The sequence below is a fragment of the Lissotriton helveticus genome, chromosome 11 (assembly GCF_964261635.1).
Source record: "Lissotriton helveticus chromosome 11, aLisHel1.1, whole genome shotgun sequence".
Taxonomy (NCBI): domain Eukaryota; kingdom Metazoa; phylum Chordata; class Amphibia; order Caudata; family Salamandridae; genus Lissotriton; species Lissotriton helveticus.
In genome coordinates this window covers 626,364,429-626,388,568 of record NC_136072.1, presented here as the reverse complement: position 1 = coordinate 626,388,568, position 24,140 = coordinate 626,364,429, and the positions used below count along the sequence as shown (strand labels likewise).

Below are 24,140 nucleotides of genomic sequence, written 5' to 3'. Positions count from 1 at the left end.
ATGTGCCGTATCAAATGACTGAACCATCTGTCAATGATAAACCCAGACTTGTTTTTAATGCAGGAGATTTCACTTAATATTTACTTAATTTTTTTCTCTTGAGTCACTTGTTTTCACGGACCTGCTTCCAGTTTCGTTTCTCTAATATGGGTATTTTCCTGGAAAGGTTTTGTTTATTCTCCTGCGAGGGAGGTGCAGTGCTGGCCTGGTGCCCAAAGCGCTGCTCAGAAGCACTATTAAATGTCGCGCCCCAGATTCCAAGGCTGCGGAGTCCGTAATCCACATCGGGGCTCCATAATCCGCCACCAAACACTCCCTGCCCCCCCCCCCTCCCCTCTCTCTATTGCAGGTTGCTGCTTTCTCCTTCTGTGATGGTTTTTCTGTCTTTATTTTTCTCCTTTTTTCCGTTTCTGTGTATTCTCCTCTCTTGCTCCAGGGGAATGTTCTTTTATGAGGAAAAATATGTGCAGATCCCAAAAATGAGTGCGATGGAGTCCACTGCAACCACCCGCTCAAATTACGGGTTAAGGAGGTGGCGTGTTAAACAGAAATGAGTCAGGCACAAAGCAATGTGGGAAAGAACTCTGGTTTTGAAAACCGAGCAATGGGATGTCAGTTCGCAAAATCGCTATTCGCAGGCATTCGCAGAACAATATGCCTAATGAATGTTAATTAGGCAGGTCAGGATTTCCAACCCCTCTGTCACTGGGATTCAGGAAAGGAAGTGGTTAACTTTAAAAAAAAGAGGCGGATTCAGCTTCGGAGTAAAAATGAAACTGAAAGAACCGGCAGTATGTGCATAAATCAGGCTCCGCTTCCTGGTCATCTGAACAGAACGTGTCCAGAAGCCCCTTCTTCGAACAGCAAAGATGTTGTTCCAGGTCTTTCTGGTGGGCTTAGACACCCCACACCTGATTGACGTGGCCAGCAGCGAAGCAACCTTTAAAGCCACAACTATCAGGACATTCAAGGAACTGGTGGCTAAAAAACTGGGCGATGCGGTAAATGTACGAGTCTCAGGTAAGTGGCGTTGGTGAGTGCTTCGGTTAAGTCCTAAATACATTGTTAAAGTTTCAAACTGTTTGCCATGCTTCCTGTGGAGCCGAAAAGAACATTATTGAAATGTGCGGAGCGCCATAGTAGCTTTCCTCCGCCATCTAAATTCGAATCTGCCAGTTCGAGTTGTAACAGCATTGGCAAATCCATAAGGACTGGAGTTGGCGGCTCACCTCTTTTTTGCATTGCCACTGCTTACTTTGTGAACGTTTTTTAGTAGGATGCTACTCTCTATATTAAAACAAGCATCGTCTAAAAGTCAAAGGGACAGATTTATGAAGGTTTTGCATCACGCTTGGGTAACGCAAAACCTAAGTGAGATTTATCAAGGCTTGCAAGGCTGGCCACCTTGCGTGAAGCTGCATGGATTGCCATATCTAGAGTAACTCAATGCAGTGCAAATTACATAGAAAGAGTAACAGCATTTGCAATGCAATACGTCTCACATTAGTGAATGTTTGAGCTATTGAGGTTGCAAATGTAAATTTTTTGGTTTGTTAAAAAAAATATACTAGCAGTAGCATAAGTAATAAATGATAAGGCATAAAAGCAATGAAAGGGTGCAGTAGTATACGCGGTTAGTATGTGTTTTTGTGGAGTTGTAAAGGCACTTTTATTAGTGTTATAAGGTACTGCATTATTAATGGAATTATAAAGAGAAAGGTCGTATTAAAACTGCAGTTCTTTATGTGGCAAATTGAGGTAGTTTTATAACTCCACAGGGACAATTAATTATAACTGTGTTGAAACTGTTTTATAAGAAAGAGAAGGGGTATGGGAGTACACTGCTTTACCCCCAGCACAGTTCGCCTGATAGCATGATGGTAAGTGCAGTTCATGGTAAATGCTTACTTGAATATTTGCTGTAGTGTTTCACCAAAGTTTGTGCAGGTTAGTGGAGTGAATCTATAGACACAGTTATTTCTGGATATTTTCCGTTATCAGTAGAGATAAAAAATATTTTTTTAATGAGGGGATTGTGACAGCGTTTTTAGAAACCCCTGATGAAATTCTATTACTATAATGTAAGGGAGTGAACTGCGGAGGGAGGTGAAGCAGTGTGCTCCCATCCCCTAATTTATTTTGAAAATGACCTCTTGAGTTATTGAGCTGATGAGGTTTTGGACATGCTCTTGTGCCCTAGTGAGAGGTACTGAGCCCTGAGAGGATTCTGACCGATTTTTCAGGAACCCTTGATGAAATTCGTTTTTATCTTTACTGATGATCGACAATATCCAGAAACACGTTGTCTACAGATTTATAGCAGTAACCTGCACCAACTTCGGTGAAATACTCCAGAAAATATTTAAGCATTTATTATGAACTGCATTTACCATAATGATAAGGAGTGAACTGTGGTGGGAGGTGAAGCAGTGTGCTCCCATTCACCTATATATTGGTCCTTATTTTGGAACTTAGAGGATTTTTACATTGTCAAAAGGCAACATTTGCTCCTTATTGTGGGAGTGCTTGTAGGAAAGTGGAGCATGCTGCATTGGAGGTGTTGCATCGTGGAAAGGGGTGTGTTTTATTTGCCACTGTGTGGAGAGGACTAGGGCTAGGCAGGCAGTAATGAGAACCTTGGCACATTTTCAATCATTTAAACCTTTTGTTTAAACCTGGCGCCAAGGTGGAGTCAGACGGAGGCCAACATGGAAGAACACTAGCAGCCTTTGGTTTTTGCTTTGATAAATGAAGCCAGACATCATCATAGCTCTAAAGATATATATCGCGTTTACAACCTGCATATGTGTAGTGTTTAGGCAGGACGACAAAGTTAAGTAATGCACGTTACAGGATGCTCACCTGCCATAGAAAGATAGATTAAGTGATGTGCCCAGAATCACAGGATGTTCAGCTAACGCCGAGATTTAAAGGTGGTTCCCCAGTTTAAAGATTGACACCTTTGGCTGTTACCACACCATAATCCCACACACTAATATGTAATATTAAGGAATTATTCTAGGAGTGCATCAGTACTGTGTGCTTACATTAACTTAATGTTGTTGTTTGGAGTGTATCTGTACTATAAGCTTAAATTAGCTTTGTCTTTTTTTGTTTTTTTGGTAAACCTAATTATAATTGCTAGTGGTTGTGATAACTCAAACACGGTGTATTATTATTGTGTAAGAAAAAAAATGTACGCATAAAGCAACAAGTGCAGACCTGGGATAGGGGTTTGTTTATAATAATTCAGCTGGAGTGACCTGGAAGTGAACAACATTTGTTAACAAATGTAAAACTTAAATTGCGGGCAGCTTTGTATAAACATTATTAAAAAGGCAACTAAATTGGCAAATAAAGTTCAAATATTCTTTCTAAAACATTAGGAGAAGGCTGGGCCGTAGTGAAATATGAAGCCCGATGTATTCTTTATGGTCATAGGTTCAAATCCCAACGTGTTGACTGAACCTTTTATCCTTCTGAGGTCGATAAAATTAGTACTGTTAGGTATTAAATACTTTAGGCATTATTAATACAGATTATATAGACAGTGCCACCAAGATTTGCACCTTAATTCGTATGTTTTAATTGGCGACATTTATCGGACAGTAAAGAGTGTTACAGAATAAAAGGACAGTGCATGCACGAGGCCAATGAAAACATGCATAAAGCCTTGTGTGTTTTTTTAAACATAAGCAGAAATATGAGTGTGCGAAAATATAAAGGGTAGTGCATATTTTTTTAAATATACATATAAATGCGACCCTGGTCACATATTGTGTTAAATTATTCTATATGGCAGCTTGTATCAGGTAAAGTATTGTGATTTAATACAATGTTGCCTAAAACTGATACAATAGGGAAAGATAAAATAGGACAACCATAAGGTATGCATTATGTAATGCAAAAACGTAAAACTTAGAACATGTGTATTCTCTTTAAAATATTACCAAATATGGAACTGTAGTAATAAATACATCATAATGCATTCTTTTTGAAAGAGGTAATAGCAGGGTTTGGTGGCATAATGGAGTAATGCGTCCACTGTAGGAGCCTGTGTTTGACCTTTTTGTCCCAGGTTGAAATCCTGACATGGTGACCAACCGCTATATGTATCAACAAACCATTTTGCATTTCCTAAATAGCGAATTTTAAGGAATCGCTATTTAGGAAATGCAAAACGGTATGTATGTACAAAATCGCTTTCCAATAGCGATTCCTTAGCATTCCTTAATTTGAGATTAGCAAATTGTCAATCGCAAATTACCCCTTCATTTCCATGGGCCAGGAGGCCCATAGGAATGAAAGTGCAATTTGCAATTAGCACTTTGCTGATCGCAAATTAGGGATGTTTCCAAGGGTGCAGGGGTGTCTCAAGAACACCCTGCTGCACCCCTGAAAAAGACATTTGGGGGCATATGGCGCACATACATGCCCTAAGGGCATGTATGGGCGTCATATGGCACCTTTGGTTTTTATCAAAAAAGATTTTTGATAAGAATTCGCAAATTACCACCAACTAGAAGTTGGTGGTAATTTGCTACTCCTTAATGGCATTTTTTGCATTTTATTTGTTTGATACATTGCATTTAAGGAATCGCAAAATTTGCAATTCCTTAAGTGCAATCGCAAAATAAGGATTAGCAAATTTTGCTAATCCTTATTTTGCATCAAACTTGTTTGATACATTCCATTTGTCTATTTAGCATTCGCAAAGGCCGAAATTCGCAGAATTTCGGCCTTTGCGAATGCTAAATAGCTTGATACATATAGCGGCAAGTCTTTTATCCTTCTATGGTCGATAAAATGAGTGGTTCAAGTCCTGACAGGTTAAATAAGCCTTGTATCCTCCTGAGATTGATACAATAAGTACTGTTGGGTAATATTACACTTGTTTTATTTAAGCTAATATGCCCACAGATTAATATACGTTTTATAAATACACATTTTATAAACAGTGCTGCAAACATTACAAATTTAATATGTTGTTTAAATTTCCAATATTTTTAAATTGTGCAAGGGTGATATTTGCTCCCTATTGTGAGAATGACTTTATGAAATGGAGGCATGCTGCATTGATGGTGTTGCAGCGTGAGAATGAAGTTGATGTGTGTTGAGGAAGTGTGCTGCTGGTTTTGTGATTGCCGAAGGAGCCAGGGTGGCAGGGTTGTTGTGGCAGAGTTTGCCTTGTGGCCTGTTTTGGGCATGAAAAGGTGCAGCAGCTACATTGAGCTTGTTCCTGGCATGGGGGTCTGGGTGTGGGTTTGCTGTACTAGGGTATGTGCTATAAAAGTTATGGGTATTTGATGTACAGCCTGTATTATTAGTGTTGTAATACTGGCCACATCAGACGGGTTTAGTGGCCTCCTTATGCATGATTACTACAAATGATCACCTCAGTGCATTAAGTTGCTTGCAGTAGTGTAAAAATGTCTTTGTCAATTTGGAATGCCTCTACATGGGTAATACATAACAGCCATAGCTGCAATGTCTCTGGCACCAATGTAATACCATTTGTAAAAAGTTTCTTCAATGCTACTCGATTTATCATTCAAATATCAGCATTAAATATATTTTGGAAGTCATACGTTTTTGTCTTAAATATACACTCTTAGCTTTGGTATTGGTATATTAATTCAACCAAGCAAACCATTCTAATTTAGTAGGCTGCATACGTGAGATCTACTTACAGGTTGCTGGAGACCTACCAGTAGCTCAAGAGGTACTTGTTGGAGAAACCTGGCCTAGGTAATGCAGACACTTTTGAAACTGCAGTGAAAGGAAGGGCCCAACATATGCCCTATTTTCACCAAGGCGAAATCATTCTAGTGCATGCCACTGGTTTGGAGTTGCTGATGGATAAAAAGATATGTGAGATATGTGGCTGGAGACAAAGCAGTTGGGGTTAGATTAGTTGATCGGGAGAGTGTAGAGCAAGACAATCAATGTATGGACCACATCATTTTGTAGGAAGGAGAGATCAAGAGATCACAGCAGGAGGTCATTATATATATTTATGTTGTCTTTTTATGTCCGACAGAGGTACATTTAGCACTATTGCAGAACTACTGCTATACACAAAGAGTGGCGATAATTCAGCCCCGTTGCACCTATCTATTTGCTGTTGTGTGATTCCCATTTTTCATCAGCCTCCTTTATTGCCACAGGATGTTTAACCTGTCACGAACTATGGAGTTGTTACTCATTGAACTGCAGTTGTATGCGCGTGAACAGAGTGCATTGTTTCCTGATATGTGATTGGAAAGGCTGCGTTGCTTTTGCCAGAAGTGTTGCTTCTTGTGTCCTTAGCATCAACTATGGACACCGGTGCTTGATATAGATATGGCCAAAGGCTGCTGGTTCTCATCTTGCCTATGGTCTCTCTAACATGAAAACCTGCCTGTCTCCCCATAGCCATTCTGTCATTGAAACCTCTCTACAGATTACTGTTTTTGCTGAGTTAGAGTGATAGCAGAGAAGCACACTTCCTCCAGAGCCAGTTCAGCTGCATCATGGGGGCTCTTTTCACAGAAATTTAGGGAAATGTCAAAAACAATTTAAGCAAATGGTTACAATTATTAAAAATCAGCGACTTCCTAGACCAGTAGTATAGCTCACTCACAAGTCATCAAGGATGCTTCGTCGGGCTTGAACTTTTTACCTGGAAATCATAGTTTTTGGGTGTGTTTGTCTCATTAGTTCAATGGAAGGAAAGGAGATCAAAAATACCCAGAATGCATTAGGTGATCACACAAAGTTCAGCACCCAAAACAGTGTCTGTTGTAGCCTGGAAGGAGGTGGTCATCCTTCTCCCAATATTGGCTGGGATGTGTTCCATTGTGGTAAATACAAAAATGTCAGGCCTTTCTCTGCTGCCTCCAACTTGGAACCCAAGTACCATGTGAGGGAGTAGAGAAATCAAACCAGAGGAACAAGAAGAGATGCTGAACCTAGGCAGGGTAACAGCAGTAAAAAAACACAGAACACAGTTGCAAATACACAGATGAAGGCTAGAAACCAGCAGGGCTTTAAGTGGGTCGGGTCTGTCTGGGTCCGAGCACCGGCAGTTATTTTCAGAGGGCCTCGAAACAGGTCTCTATCGGGCTCTATTTTCGGGCCTCGCAAAGGTAGTCCGTTTTCTTTTTTTTAATTGGACTGCAGTGAGAGCATGCACATCTCTCACTACTGAGAAGTGGAGACGTCATGCCAGGTGAGCCGCATTGTAAGGGAAGGAAAATCCTATAAAGAGAGCCATTTTCTCTCAGGATTTCCCTTCTCTTGTTGCAGCGCAGGAGCAACATCATCGTGGGATGATTAGGAGAGAGACGACCAGGCGCTACGCCCATTGCCCCAGGCTGAGACAGCTTCCCAGGCGCATACACACAGCCGCACGCGGGAACTTCACAGGTCTTTAAAAGACCATTTGCTTGTAAATGAGGCTCTTTTGTTTGTTTTTTCTTTATAGAGCCCCTGCATCCCCACTCTGCCTATTGCTGGAAGAATTAGCCTCCCCCGAAATTTGGCTCTAGTTGCGCCTCTGGAGACGACCAAAGGCAGCCAACTCCAGCACAACCCTGCTCTGACCTTTCACAGTGTCTTGTTTTAGTGCTACGAAAACACAGGCTTTGCCTGACTCACTTAGTTCTCACACCCCTCTTTAATATGAAGATAGTAGCGTTGGAACTACCTTTATATTCATATACTATGCTTCACATGGAAATATAGAAGGGCAGGTTCTCACCACCCCAAATTAGCTGTTTGGGATACTCTCTGAAATGTAAGAATGAATGGATGCATGGACCAGATACTTAGGATGGGCTTGTGGGATGATAGGTGCTTAGGATAGGCGGGTGGGCTCTTAGATGCTAGTATAGGTGCAGGGACACATGTATGTATGTATGGATGTATGGATGAATGAATGGATTGCTGGCTGGATGAATGGATGGATGAAAGGATGAATGGGCCAGTACTTAGGATAGACGGGTGGGCTGATAGATGCATAGGATAAGTGCAGGGACAGATGTATGTATGCAGGTAGGAATGTATGGATGGATTGAAAGATGGTTGGATGGCAAAGTGCTTAGGATGGATGGATAGATACATGGCTTTAAGTGGGCCGGGTCTGAGCACCAGCAGTTATTTTCAGGGGGCCTCAAAACGGGTCTCTATCGGGCTCTATTTTCGGGCCTCGCAAAGGTAGTCCGTTTTCTTTTTTTTTTTTTATTGGACTGCAGTGAGAGCATGCACATCAATGTGCGTATGCTCATTTTGCTCACTACTGAGAAGTGGAGACGTCCTGCTAGGTGAGCCGCGTTGTAGGAGGAAGAGAAATCCTTTAAGGAAAGTGCTTTCCGAAGGTAAGATAATTGGATTTTCTTAAGCACACAGTGCTAGTTATCTTGATCTGATAGAGACTACTAGGGGTTGCATTTTCCCTGGCGATAGCAGCAGCAGCAGCAGTGGGGGCTACGAGCGAGGAGAACCACACTCCTCATCCTTGGATTTTGTCATTACTTCTCGCGTTTCCTGCTACACGGGAACGCTCGCTGCAGAGCCTGTCATCAGCAGCTGTGGGAGCCACGATTTGGTGGAGGACTACACCACCCACAATCCAGCGGGGCAGACTGACGCTCTCCCGCCAGGCCCTGCCCAGGTGTACTTAATCGGGCTAGCAGTTCCGCCTTGCGAGACGCGCGGGGGACGAGCCGGGCGAAGCCCGGGCCAAGGGCGGGCCTGTTTAAGCCCGTTCAAGTACGATCAGGGACGGGACGGGCAACCCCTCTAACGTCTATTCCAGAGCAAAAGGTCAGTGCCCCTGTTTAGCCACAGTTGTGTATTAAAAATCTGTTATTGAAAAGTAGCTGAAGAAAAGGATAAATTGTCTATTATGGCTACAGTAACAACTTCGGGAGACAATTGTGGTAAAATTCCTAATGGGTCGTTGATGGGCACCCTGGACAACTTTTTCATACGGGTGTCATCAGCTTTGGCAAACGATATTGAACTGACTGAAAAGAGGCTATCTTTAGAACATCTCTTTGATAAGCGGTCATCTATGGGAAGTTTGGCTGGTATAAGGTCCCCTGTTCTTAATGAGCCTAATCTTGGTGACACCTCATGTTCTTCGGACGACGAAGCCAGTAGCTCTATCTCCTATATAAACGGGCACGCTCCATCCCCGGAACAACAACTTATAGCTCCTTCAGGGAAGACCAAGCAAAGCATTTCCCCCCCAAAAAATGGCTTCTCCTAATATTAAGACCTGGTCAGCAAGTATTGCGAAAAAGGGGTCGGGTTGTCAACCAAAGGGAGTTACGGTGGAAATCAACCGGCCAGGTGTGCAAGTACGAGAGCAAGCTATGGGCATAAACGGAAAGAAAGGGAAAGAACGGGTGCCGAAGGAGCGTGTTTTATCTAATACTACAGACTGTCCAAAATCATTGAGACCAGCTAGCAAAGAAACAGTCTCTCTGTCAAACACCAAATGCGAATTACCAAAGGAGTCGGGTGCCTTGTTCTGGAAAAAACTGGAAACTGCTCTTGAGAAGTCAATTCACCTGATACATGAGAGGTTGGACTGTATTGAGGCTAGGCTGGTATGTCTGGAACTCTCGCTGGCATCAGCCCAGAAGCTGATGGGATACCGGGGCAGCGGCACAAATTGTAAACAGACTATTCCGCAAGGACAAGCTATTGTGGATGTAACTTCCAATTGTTTGCCAAATTGTAGCAGTGGTATAGTGGTAAAAAAACCGGAGGCTCCTAGACCTACTGCTCCATTGTCTAATGCCGGAGGGGTCAGTCAACCTGCCCAGCTAGTTGTGGATAAAAATGTGGCAATTAATAAAAAAGCAAGTCACGGCCCCTTATCTTCTAGTAACCCCTTACCTTATGTGGTACCTAATGCACCTACTGTAGAACTTCCCCCTGAATCTGCCCCTTATGTGGTTATATTGGCAGGGGTTCCATCATTAGATCAGGGTAAGAGGGAGACACACATGGAATTAAAAAATAAGTGTACATTCTGGCTTAATGCTAATCGGCCTTTGCCAACTTATGTTCAGGCAGAGATTTTATCCGTTAGAAGGGCCAATTGGGTCGGAAGGAACGTAAAGACTGTCGGGGGGATTGTGTTATTATAAATTTTAGGGACAGGAGGTGTGTAGAACATATGTGCAATTGGCAACACACAGATCCTAGATCCCGGATCCAATCGCTCCCCCTAACTTATTTTTATGCTCCGGTACAGGATCCACGCAGAGAAAACCTCCGATGGAACGAGCAATCTAGTTACCCCATTGCACGGTGTCTAAGAACATATAATAGGTTCTCAGCCTTGTCGGGATTGGAGGACTGCGATTGACAGCAAACAAAGGAAGGGGATGATAGCATGGCTATTAAAAGTTTATGTTATGTAACTGTAGCCGGGAGCGAGGAACAAAAGAATGAAAGTACAGGATTAGCTATGGGTGGGATGAGTCCTAGGGAAAATATTAGAACGGGTATTACCCTCCAAAATGGGGAAAATCATCTCCCTCGGGTTCCTGCTTCTAGGAAAAGCCCTTCATCTGTCATTGCCCCCATAATGATGTCACACTCTAGCCCCTCTCTAATAAGGAAAGTAACAAATGGGGGACAACGACCTATAGCATGTATGACCTCACTGGTGTCATGGAACGTGGCTGGGATGGGGACCAAATTAACGTTACCATGCTGGCTAAGTTTCATTGACAGGTTTGACATCTGTCTCTTTCAAGAGACCTGGTCTACTGAACCGGTGTTTAGTCCAGGTTACCTGAACTTCTATGTTCCTGCGGTGAGAGGGCAAAGGGGACGTCCAATGGAAGGATTGGTGATTTGGATTAAACAACATCTAAGTTGCAATGTTCAACTAATACCAGTCAGGCATCGTGACATTATTGCAGTTAGGTTTAGCTTTCCGGGAAATGGATATTTTTAATGTGTATGCTAGAGGGGTGCCAGGTGGTAAAAAGTCAGAGGTGCTAACGGCATTAGAATTACTGATTGAATCCCTACCAGAAAGGGTACTGCCGCTAATTGTGGGTGACTTCAACACAACCTTTGAACCCCTAGGGCAGGAGGATGTAAACCTGTCGGAAGAGGAAGACTCTAGATGGGGTGTTCCCCAACTGGAGGCCAGGTCGACAGTTAAATGGACTGAGGCTGCGCTACAGTTGAATGGTTTTTGTCTTGCTAATCAACTAAGGGCTGCAAATGGTCGGCCTTTGTCCGATAGGAAGGGAGAAAATACCTATGATAATGGTACATGGTCAAGTAAAATTGACTACATATTTGTACATTTGAAGCTCTGGCACACTTTGGTGGATATGGAGTTGAAGACCCGTGTCGAGAGTGACCATAACCCTCTTACAGCAATTTTTAAGTTAGGCCAGGAGGGAATGGGAAATAAGTCTGAAGAACTATCAGCCCCCGAAACCATTCTAACAAATGATGAGCGCCATCTTAAGTGGTGTAAAGTCATTACCCAACCAGAAACACTTCATACCATTAAAAGTAGCCTAGAAATAGCAGATGCCAATGATGGTATTAACTATAGCCCATTCGAGGAAGTTCACCTTGAACTGTTTGACAATCTTAAAGCCCACTTTTGCAAACCAAGTATTGCCAGGGTAAATGTAAGGAAAAAAGTAGAAAGTTGGTATAACAGATCATGTAAGGAAGCCCGGGTTGAGCTGAGTTTAGCGTTAAAAACAAGGAATTCAGTGACAAAAAGAGCAGCCCGGTGCAAGTATCGGAAAATGATTTGTGGGGCAAAAAGAGAATGGGATGACCAGATATCGCAGGATCTCAAAGGAGCTTGTCAGTCTAAAAATCAAAAGCTATTTTGGGATACCTATAAATGGGAAGGAGGTGTGTGTGCGGACAGTCCACAAAATAATGTTCCCCAAAACTCCTGGATTGAATACTTTAAGCCTCAGTATGCCAGCATAGAAGGCAATCTCAGCGATGTGGCTCCTGGTTTTAAATTTTATGAAGGGATAGTTTTTGGCTTAAGGGATGTGGATAGAGCCTTGAATTCAGTAACCGAAGGGCGAGCTCCAGGGATGGACCGCATACCTGAAGATCTATTCCTTAGTGATAAAGAGAGATAGAGGGTAAACATTGGTTATCTATCTAATGATATTGCCCAGGGGATGGCTGTCCCCAAGTCATGGAAAGGTGCAGAAATCGTGTCTGCTTATAAAAAAGGGGACAAGTCCCTAGCAGGCAATTACATGTCTATTAGCCTGATCGATTCCTTACAGAAAATAATGGGTCGACTGGTCCTGGGAAAGATCCAGGACTGGATGGATGAGTGGGCGATCCTGAGTCCATTGCAAGCCGGGTTCCGTCCTAAGACCAGTACTATAGATCAGGTTTTTCGATTTATTGTTATATATTGGCGAGTAGTTGTCCTAGAAAAAGGGGTATTATATGCGGTATTTGTCGACCTAAGGGCGGCATTTGACCTTGTCCCACGAGGTAAACTTTGGCAAGTACTGGAGGAATTGGGCATGCCACTGGAATTGTTGACGTTGATTGTCCGCTTACACAAGGACACTTATGCTAGGGTCAGATGGGGCAGACAGGGTGAGGTTACAGATGCCTTCCCGGTCGAGCGGGGAGTGAGGCAGGGCTGCGTTATGGTGCCAACCCTGTTCTCGCTCTTCGTGAACGGGGCGGCAGAATACCTTTCCCTGGTTCCGACTGATGCCCGACGATGGTTGGAGAGAGCGTCCCGATCCTTATGTTCGCGGACGACACTCTGATAATTTCGAAGACCCCCAGTGGACTCCAAAGGGCACTTGAGGGCTTTACGGATTTTTGCCGCCTGCGTGGGTTGGAAATAAACACCGTTAAAACACAATATATGGTCCTCACTGAACCAAAACGCCCTAAGTCAATGAAACGGTTTAAGGGAAGTGTATATATGAATAATTGCCCGCTAGAGCAGGTTGAATCCTTTACTTACTTAGGGGTCAATCTACAGAATGACATGTCCTGGAATGCCCAGTTAGACATGACCGTATTAAGGCACAAGAAACAAGTGGGCATTCTTCTTAAAAGATATAAGTCTTCCTTTACCAAACCTATGAGATCATTGCTTGAAATTTATGGGATGAAAGTTCTAGGCTCTGTACTTTATGGCGCTGAGCTGTGGGGGTTCTCAAATATTAAACAGTTGAATTTCTGAGGAAAGCTACCCATGTTCCCCAAAGTAACCCACTAGTACCTCTGTTTTGGGATCTTGGAAAAAGATCAGTGCAAGATCTAGCCATGCTGCGTCCAGTCTTATACTGGCGCAGAATAGGGACAACTGATGAATTGATCTACTATGCTAGGGTTCTCAAGGAAATTATAGAGAAGGACCGTTTTCATAAAATCAGCTGGCTGAAAGCAATTCGATCCCATCTAGGGAGAATGGGTTTGACTGATCTGTGGGATAACCCAACAAATGCTATCTTCCCTTCTAAGGCAGAAATGAAGATGAGATATTGGGAAATGATTATCACAGAGAAATGTGTCACAAGCTCCTCATCTCATCTCACAGAGCGCTTTCTTGATTTCAAGGCCTTCTCAGCATTAGAACCATATTGGGATGCAATTGAGAAACCATCAGATCGTAAGCTTTATTTTCAGCTTAGGACAGGAACCCTTCCTATAAGGTCATTCACCGCAAGGTGGACAGGGAACACAGAGGATAAATACCCTAAGTGTAAGGACAAGAAAGAGTCGATAAGCCATTTCTTGTTCTTTTGTCCTTTATATGCAGCAGCACGCGACAAATGGATAAAACCAATATGTCGTCAAATTGGCTTACGGAAACATGATGAGGCAATGAGATTACTGTGTACTGATCCTAGCCTCCCAATTGCTATTGCAATGGCAAAGTTTCTGAAATGGGCATGGGTAATTCGACTGAAAGAAGAATGTTAGTGTTAGTAGCAAGGGATGATGTGTATATTATGATATGGGGTCTGCCTCTGGAGAAATTAACCGAGTCTATGTGTTAACTAGATAAATATTGGCTATATTTTCCATCCCCTATTTTTAAGCAAAATCGACATAACCTTGTGGTGTTTAATTACTGTTTAATTACTTTTAAACAATTTTAAAATATTTATATAAATGTTTTAAAAAAAGTGATTTTGTATTGTGAAAACTGTATGTTTGTGATACTTTTATGATTAAATGTCGAATAAAGTTTGGAAATTGGACTACTAGCCGCAGATTCCTTAACGTAGAATTATCCCCAGGCGTGAGACTGGATCCAGAGAATTTTTGCCACAGCATCTCTGCGTGTCGGGGGCAGTCCCGCGTGACTCAGCCCTGACGTCGTCCGTGGACGTGACATCAGCGAGGTCACATAAGCCCCACCTCGGCGCCCTGACGTCAGTTTCCTTCTTTTCCACGTGCAACGCTGATCCGGATCGTGTCCCAGACCTATTTTCAGGCCTTCTTTTCACTCTTTTGCATTGAGGAACAGTGTGCGAATGCCTTCGGGCTTCAATACGTGTACTTCTTGTACGCATCAGATGTCGGCGATGGACCCTCACCCTATTTGTATGTGGTGTTTGGGTGAGCAGCATGATTCTATGGACTGCGACGCTTGCCAGCATCTGAAGCCGAAGTCCCGGCAGGAGCGCCGGATGAAACTACTTTCGACCCGCTTGTCCAGATCGGCATAGTCACCACGTCCGTCCCCTGCCTCGGAAGGAGCCAAAAAACGCTGATTTCGATTACAGCATCGTCCTTCGCAGAGGCCCCGTGGGCGTCGCTCGCCCACCGGTAAGTCTTTTACAGCTTGTCACCGAGGCATGGTCCCTCCCTATTCTGCAGAGGGTGGGGGTTCCCCTTGAGACATGCGGCCTCGCTCGTCGCCACCCTACCCGCCTTTTCCTGGCATTGGGGCGACTAGGGCCCAAATGGATGCCTACGCTGTGGCTCTGCAGGCTTCTTTGGCCCCTCCTCGTCTTCCTGAGACGTCCGCGGATCCCTTGCCATGTGCGGGGCCTTCCGCGGAGTCACCGGCGCCTCCGACCCCGGAGCCAACGAGTTTGGCTTCAGGTTTTTCTGGGTGTGATGTCATCGAGGTGTGGCTCTATGGGATTCCCTTCTTCGACCCACGGCGTCTCTGCCTCGCCACAAATCCCCGATGGGATCCCTGTGGTGTTGCAAGAGGTCACCGGGACTCGCAGTTCGTCCCGGAGTCCCCCTCGGTCCTCTAGGCAGGCGGCTGCCTTACCGGAGGCTGAGCCGACGCCGTTCTGGCACCAACAGCTTTCCTCCCCGGGCCTGGCGGCGCCGCGGCTGGTGGTTAGGGGCCAGGGTGCCTCCTGGGTCCCTCTCGGCCCTCTGCACAGGCAGCTGCCTTGTCGGAGGTTGAGTCGGTGCCTTTTCGGTGCCGTTCTTTAGCCGCCCCGGCTCCGACCCCGCCCCATTCTCCTAGAACGCAAGTGGTGGTGGAGGTCGACTGGGCGCCCCCGATGACCGCTCTGGCGCCAGTTCATGTCGCACCGGTGCCTGTGGCGGACTCCACGGCTCCGTGCCGGCATCGGTCATCGACTCATCTCCAGAGGTCCCCTCCTCTCCGGAGGTTTGTCATCTTCTTGTCTCCTCTTCTCCGGGGATGGGACGCCGCTTTGTTGCTTTTTCCCCGGCATCTTCCAGGGAGGGCTCTTCGCCGTCTCTGCGGCCACAACCCCGGACCCTCTCTTCTGCAACTCACTGTTGGTTGCTCCGCAGGCTTCTCCACCTTCCCCGGAGCCCCCTCAGGCCCCCCAATCGTCCGTAGATCCTCCACCATCTAGGGGTTGGCCGTTTTTTCCTCCAGCTGGTCTTGGGGATGGACGGCTTAGTTTAGAGCCGTCGCCCACGGAGGAATTGCTCTCTACCCCGCGGCTCCCTACGGAGGCGAGTGTAGCCTTCATCCGGGCCATTTCCACGGCGCTAGCATTTTACAGATGGGCGACCCCGTCACCCCATTCCCTACAGACCATTTATTGAAAGTTCTCCACCAGGGCTCTGGTGGAAGGGATCTGATGCTTCCTTTTGAGGCTATGCTCCACAACTCTCTTCTCGGGACCTGGGGGCATCCTGCCACGGGAGATCCGGTGCCACAGCCACTCCTTCTCCGCCACCGTCATGCTCCGCATGTTCCAGTCTGCCTTTCTTTCCACCCTTCTACCCAGGGTCCTCTTCTGCAGACTGCTTTTCCTTCCTTGTCTTCTGTGTTGTTCCCTCCGTCACAGGAGGCCCGGTGGTTGGATTCATGGGGGCGCGTAACATCTTCGCTTCCTCTAGTGCTGCTTTGCGAGCGCTCAACACACTTTGTGTGTTGGCCAGGGCTACCTTCAGCCTGTGTGACTCCTTGGAGTCCCTTCTGTCTCGCGCTTCCCACAATGGTGTCCGCGCTGATCTGTGGCACCATGAGTTGGATGGCCAGGAGTTGGCCGCGTTTATTCTCCGTTCGGCCTTGGATGTGTCTGACGCTCTCGGTCGCGCTATGGAAAGTTCTGTGGCTCTCCGCCGCCATGCTGGTTGCGGAATGGCATTTTTCCAGAGAATATTAGGGAGCATCTGGTTAACCTGCCTTTTGATGGGGTACATTTGTTTAACACCCATGCGGACTCCGCCATTCAACGGCTCCTTGCTGGGCTCTGTCCTCCTCCCCCTTCGTAAGCTGTAACTTGTCGGTCATAAGGTGCTTTATGGGAGGCATTTATCCCACCTTTTTCTTTGGGTCACGTGTTTCGGTTGGCCCGTCTGTGTGTTCTGTGTGCTTTGATGTGGCTTTGGGGTCCTTGTTGGCCCCTCTGTACTGTTGGCTGCTGGTACAGCCCTTTGGCTTTTTTGATGTGCTATTTTGGCTGTTGGTAAAGCCGTGTAGGTCCTTCGGTTGGGTCCTATGTTTATTTTTGGCTGCCTGGTAAGCCGTCTGTGGTACTGCCGCAGGTCCTTTATGTTCTTGTCCTCTGCTGTGGTATTTTTTCCCGAAGACATGTTCTCATGTTTTATTTGGGACGTGTCATACCCTAAGTGTAGCTCTGTCCTAAGCTGGGAGGGTGTGGACACCTTTTTGGGTTCCTCGCCTTTCCTGGCGTCACTGTATACCGCTGATGCTTTCTCTTTTGTCTTTGTCTTAGCACAGCTTGCGCTGCTCCAGGTCCTGTCCCTCAGTATCCGCTACATTGATAGACCAACTACTTGGGCAATCAAAAAGCAGCTATTCCCAATATCAACTAAGAACAGGTGTGGCAAGATAGGACAGGCATGCTCTGAACAATTTCTCTCCAAATAAATCAGGAGAAAGGCTGGACGTAGTGGGTTACTAAGGCTTACCAGACCACTTAGTTGTTGGTGGCAGTCCCCCAACACCTTCAAACAACTCACTCACCCATGAACTGCCAAAAGTGGTAAAGATAGAGCTTTTCTGAACAGCAAAACAGGTTTAGGGTCTCGCAAAAAGGAGTGGGTACAACATGAGCATTGCTACACATTTTCTATTTGCTTTGTTGTTAAGGCATTAATGGCTTGCAATTACAATGTACAGCCACTTTACGGGACCATTTTGTTTCTCATTTCGCCCCAGATAGGGAAATGAGAATCAAAAACTCAACTGCTTTATATTTAAACTACAAAAGAATGTTTGATGAATAAAACCATGCATTTGCAATGCATCCTTTCCATAAACATTAAGCAAAATAAGTGTAGGAAAGTCATAATGTAATCTGCTGAACAGGGAAAATCTTTGCAATATGCAATAGCTCAATTTACACTTGGAGTCTCCTGCAGTCATTGTTTCCTCCTTTTTAGGTCCCTCCTAGACAGTGCATGCACTGTCTCTTTGGGGCCTCTTGTTTACTTTCAGTGGGCTTGGAGGCCATGGTTGGCGTCATTGTTACTCTTGCTTTCTTGCTTTTTCTTTGCCAGCGGCTGAAGGTTTCCTCCCTCTTCATATGGTTGTTCCTCCTCTGAACATGGAAGCATTTCTTGTGTACTTTTACTGTTTTATTCTTGTAGACACTTTTTTCTTTCGGTTTAAGCACACTGGTAGATGGTTGCTTTTTTCAGATGGGTCCCTTGTGTGAGTTAAAGAAAGCTTTATGCCAAGCTCCTGTTCTAGCTACACCGAACTACAGTAAGCCTTTTACACTTTTTGTTACAGAACGTGATGGTACAGCATTATCTGTTCTCACACAAGATCAAGCAGGACAATACAAGCCTTGTGCTTATTTTTCGAGCACATTAGATCCAGTAGCCCAGGCTCTGCCTGCGTGCCTCAAGTCAGTTGCGGCCACAGCACTAGCTATCAGACAAAGTGATTCCATAGTATTAGGACATTCCTTGACAGTACAAGTTCCACACTCTGTGGAAGTTCTTTTAAACCGAACACAGACTCAGCACTTGACAATTGCACGTTTAACAGGTTATGAACTGACACTGTTCCAGCCACACATAGAAATCAGACGCTGCAACGTTCTAAATCCTGCTACACTGTTACCGTCAGTTATTTCGAATCCTGCCACACACGACTGTGTGGAAGTAGTTAACACTATGACTAAGCCAAGACAAGATCTGACAGATATTCCATTACCAGATCCCGACCTGACACTTTATGTGGATGGTTCATGTATGAGAACAAGTACAGGAGAACTAGTAGCCGCGTATGCAGTGACTACTGACACTGAAGTTATAGAAACACACCGTATTGACACCCTGTCTGCTCAAGCAGCAGAGCTAGTTGCTCTGACACAAGCCTGCATACACGCCAAGAACCTGAAAGTCAATGTTTACACAGATTCACGTTACGCATTTGGAGTCGTACACGACTTTGGAGTGCTCTGGCAGGAGAGAGGTTTCATGACTTCTCATGGAACCAAGATTCAGCATGGTCTCCTTATTCAAGCTCTGTTAGATGCCATACATTTACCGACATCTATTGCTATCATGAAATGCAAAGCACATACGAAAGTTACTGATATTATTTCCCAAGGTAATGATCTAGCAGATCGCACAGCCAAGCTTACAGCACAGACTCCAGACATGTCAGTTAATCCGACACAGACACATACTCCAGATCCGACTACCTGTATGACAGTTAAGGACCCTACTCAAGATATCATAGATATCCAGTTACATGCTACTCCCGATGAAATCAAGAAATGGTCCGAACAAGGAGGGGTCCAGACAGATCAGGGATGGGTGACGAAGGGAAAAGCCACATGGTTTCTCCCCGACTCTATGGTTCAAGTCATTATCAATACCGCACATAGTCCAGCACATTTAGGAGAAAAAGCCATGTTAGACAGTATCCAGAACATTTGGTTTAACAAGCATTTACGAGCTGCAGCCAAGCAGAAAGTCCGTACCTGTATGATATGTTGCCAGTTTAATCCAGGTAAAAGTGTCCCGGTGGAACAAGGTGGATTCCAACCCCCTGACCACCCTTTTGAAGTCCTCCAGATGGATTATATTCAGATGGAGCGATGTCGAGGTTTCAAGTATGTCCTTGTAGTTGTATGCGCTTTGTCCAGGTGGACAGAAGCTTATCCAGTTCCAGATTACACAGCCGCGACCACTGCCAAGCAGTTGGTTCGTGAATTCTTCCCCCGTTATGGACTCCCTAGGGTCGTATATTCTGATAACGGCCAGCCATTCTCATCTGAACTGATGAAACACGTTTCCCTCTTGTTAGGGTACCAGTGGAAGTTCCATTGTGTACGCCATCCTGAAGCAGCCGGTCTCGTAGAGAGACATAATCAAACCCTGAAAATCCGTATTGCTAAAATCTGTCAAGAAAAAGGTGTAGACTGGGTAGTTGCTCTGCCAGTCGCTCTGTTTTATATGCGCATGGTCGCACATTCCAGATCAGGTCTGTCCCTGTACGAGGTCGTATTCGGCCGCCCCCCTAATATGTGGGGTACACCTAGACCTCGAAGTATTACAGATGTTTCAAGTAATATGCTGACAGATTACCTAGCTTCCTTGATGTCTGCCCTACACTCTTGTCGTTCACAGGTTGCCGCCGCATTTCCAGACAATACCGAGGTGGCACCGCATGAAATCGTTCCCGGAAGTTTGGTTCTTGTAAGGAACTTTGATCGTTCAAGTCCGCTGGAGCCCCGCTGGAAGGAGCCAAAACAAGTACTCCTGGCCACCCGTACTGCCGTCAAGCTGGAAGGCAGGAAGGGCTGGGTCCATCTGTCTCACGTAAAGAAGTTTTATGGACTAAAGACTGTTTCCAAGAAAATTTCCGAGGATTTTAAAGACTGCCAAAGTACTATTCTCAAGGACTGTCCCGCAAATGACATTGATACGAAACCCTCCCTGTTAGAGAAAACTCCGCAGCAGGAGTATAAGTTGAAATTACGGTCTAGTAAAATAAGTCAGCCAGTTTGATTGTCTAAGTCCTCCCCTAGGTGAAACGGTTAGACCGGTTTCTGACATGTATAAAATAGACCCCCATAGAGAGAGAGTTAGTGAGAACTCTAAAAGTTGCATTATTATTTTATGTTTTCTGCTATATCTCAGCCTTATGATTACCTGCATAAGTTATGCATTGTATTTATATTTTCCAGTTTCTCATGTAAATAAGTCTTCTAATACTACAGTAGAGCACACATTTAGTGATCTGCCTCCTCATGAACTATCTTATCGTCTTGCTATGCGAAATAATTCCTTTATCCGCATGTTACATTATTCACACCAGACCAGCAATGCCAGTAATTGTTGGGTGTGTGGTCGACTCCCCCCTTTCCAGACACCGAAGGGAGTTCTGCCACTCTTTCCTTATCCATTTTCACATAACGGTTCGTGTGGAGCATGGTCCACGTTAACGTCATCCGTAAATGATATGTCCTTTCTGAACAGTACATGTTTTCCAGACAAGCAAGGTCTTCCCCACAGAACAGGGTTAGATCTAGAAAATGAAGTTTATAATTTAGGTAATTATTCTTCGAATTTCATGGTCCTGAATGTTCAGTCTGATACTACTCCAGACTTACCTGCTATGTCAGTATTACCAGTCAAAGGTGAATTATGCGTCAGAAAGAATGGTTCCGTACATGTAGGACATAGTGATTGTACTACTATTGTCAAGTATAGTGACAGTGGGAAATCTATTTTCAAAGCTTCACGTCATTCTTATTTTGTTTGTGGTCAGACCGCATATGTTCGTCTGCCCCTCGATTGGGAGGGAACCTGTTACATTGCATTCCTACTGCCACCAGTTTTTCTAGCCCCACCTGATTATCATAGGAACTCCCATCTAGTACATACTAGACACAAGAGAGACCTCCCGATTGTTGATTATACTGAAACTGCTCTAGAACAATACATAGATATCAATAAAGGTGTCTTTCCCTACTTAGGTACTGTCGTGAATAGTAAACTGATACGTAGATTAACCAGAACACTTGAAGCAGTAGTGATTGAGACTACCTCTGCTCTAGGTAACTTAACCGAAGAGCAATCTTTTATGAGAATTGTTGTGCTCCAGAATCGTCTCGTCCTTGACGTCATACTGGCCGATAGGGGCGGGGCATGTAGAGTCATCGGATCTAGTTGCTGCATTTTCATTCCTAATAACGCGCCGTCTGTTTATTCAGCTATAACCAGACTTCATAAAATTGCCCATCTGTTACACCAAAATCCAGGCGCCTGGACATGGTCCGGTTGGTTCTGGAATATAATTTCCGCCTGGGGATGGAAAGTGTTGTCCTTTCTAGGTATTGCAGTAGCGATCATATTCAGTTGCTGCCTCTGTATACAATGTGGCCCTGCGATTTGCGGCATTTGTGCTACCTCTTGTATTCCTAGTCCCAAGTCCCGTCCTAAATCCCGTTCCAAGACAGTTCGAGACGAGCAAATGATACTGTATGAGATGATAGATGGTATCATGAATATTGATGTTTCCTAATGGAAACGTAGTGACAAGGAGGGAATGTGGAAAAGTAAATTTTGCCATGTTCTGTGTCCCTACGTGTTCCCCATCTTATGTTGCATGTGCATGATTAATATGCATATGTATCTCCCGTGATTGGTTATCAACTGAATCATCTTTTTATGACTGAAACCTGTGACCAGCATACAAAACACTGCAATTAGATGCAGTAGCCCACTGAGCTTCATCACGAAGATCAGCATCTGGAGGATATACATGTATCTTAGTGACAGGTGCATTGTGTTACAGGGTTCACTGCGTTTGTAGTCTCTGTTTAGTTATATTACACTTCTGTTATATTATGCTTTGTTATGATACTTCCTACTAAGTGTTAATTTGTGACATTTCTTGTTATAGTATGTACAGCGTGCGACCGACCTTGTGTTATACTAATGGTATGTTTGGTGCACTGTTCCTAGCTGGATGGCTTTTTTGCATTCTAAGGAGTTTGGGAATAGCACGTTATGCGTTATGTTGAAGCACGCTGCTATAAATGAGTATTCTCTGTACTGAAACATGGAAGAGAAGTGTAACGATTGTTGCGTCTAAAACGGAGCACGTCTGGGACAAGAGTCGGATAAGTGCTAGGGATGCTTAACTCAGCCTTTCATCTTTCTGACAAGGAGTTGTCGGCACCAGGCACTGCAATCTATATCCAGCCCCATAGGTGCCCTCTTGTCCTTACAGGAGCTATACCCAGCGCCGCTGGAATTATGCGACAAGAACGGGGCAGATTGTGTGGCAGCGTTGAGTGAATTCTGCGGTGGGAGGGGAGAGACGTAGTGCGGCGCGTTTGGTAACTGTTGCTTTATTTGAAGTTTCAAAAGATGAGTTTATTGAGAGTAAAGAGAAAACAAAACAGCAATATATCACATATTATATGTATCATCAAAAAATATAATGAGTTGAACATTGATAGTATTATAAGAGCTGAACTTAACATTCCAAATCGTATTAATGGCTGCAAACAAAAAGGAAGTCTCAAGCTATAAGAAAAATAAAGCTGAGGCAAATATGACTATATAAAATTAGGATAATGATAAACACATTATAACAAAAGATCAAGGAGGATTAACACCTTCTTGTTTGTACAGGGCAGGAGCAAAGGATTTCTTCGCACTCTCATCCAAAAATTGTGTGACTGGGACCATAAATGTAGTCTTTGTTTGGCCAGAGATATAGGAAATAAAAAAGTTGTGCCTAGTCTATGATTGTGACAAACAGAATACCACCAAGCCAAGTAGAAGAGTTTGGAAGCATTTTTCCAAATTGCAGTTATCTGCTGGAAACCCGCTGCCAGCAACAAGTCAATAATTTGTAATTGTGCATTCTTTATATTCCAACCTGTAGCAAGGCTGCCTAGAATAATATTACCAGGCGTCAAAGATACATTAGCATGAAAAATTGACCTAATTTGTGTCCAGACTTGAGTCCTGAAATGTAATACCTGTGACACGTGAACAATAAGTGCTTTAAATCAGCTTGTTTAGATGAGCAGGACCACCAAGTGTCTGTAACATCAGCGTGTATTTTATGTAAGGAGGTTGGCAATAAAAAGAGTGTATGATCAATGAAAAAAAGGGTTTAGATAGCATTTGCTGCTCCTGGATGATGTTCAGCCAGGTCTATCCCAAAAGTGAATAGGCCAAGTAGTGTCCAGGTCAGCTTCCCAGGAGAGTTCTGTGGTCGTTTTATTTCTTTGGATGAGGGAAAATAATAGACAAAGGTAAAAAGTAGAAGCCTTGGAAGAGATACGAAGTAAATTGGGCCATGTAGGATCTGGTAGCGGAGACAGAGGAGGTAGGGCTTTGTAATAGGAATAAGCATCTAATATAGCAGAGCGCAGGAATGAAAATGTATATGGGAAGGTAACTGAAAAAGCGAGCATAAGTTTGGAAATGTAAGGAAAGTATCATTATCATATAAATGATGTACCCATATGATACCTTTGTCCCTCCATGTTTTCCAGTAGATGGATTTATTTTTAATACATATAAATCTATTGTGCCAAATAGAGGAGTTGAGGAAAGAGTTAATATCATAAGGGATAAGGGTAAAAGAGAATTCAAAACTTTATATGAATTACTAATAATAGGTGTGGAAAACTTCGGTGGTTTACGTGTGAAAGACAGATATTCCTGAAATAAGAAAGGAGAATGAAAGGATCTCTCCA

At 44.3% G+C, this 24,140-nt stretch overlaps 1 long non-coding RNA gene across 1 annotated transcript in view; it reads left to right on the top strand.

Moving 5' to 3' along the window:
- Positions 1–811: 811 nt before the first annotated feature.
- LOC144791015 (uncharacterized) overlaps positions 812–24,140 on the top strand; it is a 39,201-nt gene continuing 15,872 nt past the window's right edge. The window contains exon 1 of the long non-coding RNA XR_013602273.1: positions 812–1,020. This is a non-coding gene — a long non-coding RNA (uncharacterized LOC144791015). The remainder of the gene's footprint in view (positions 1,021–24,140) is intronic.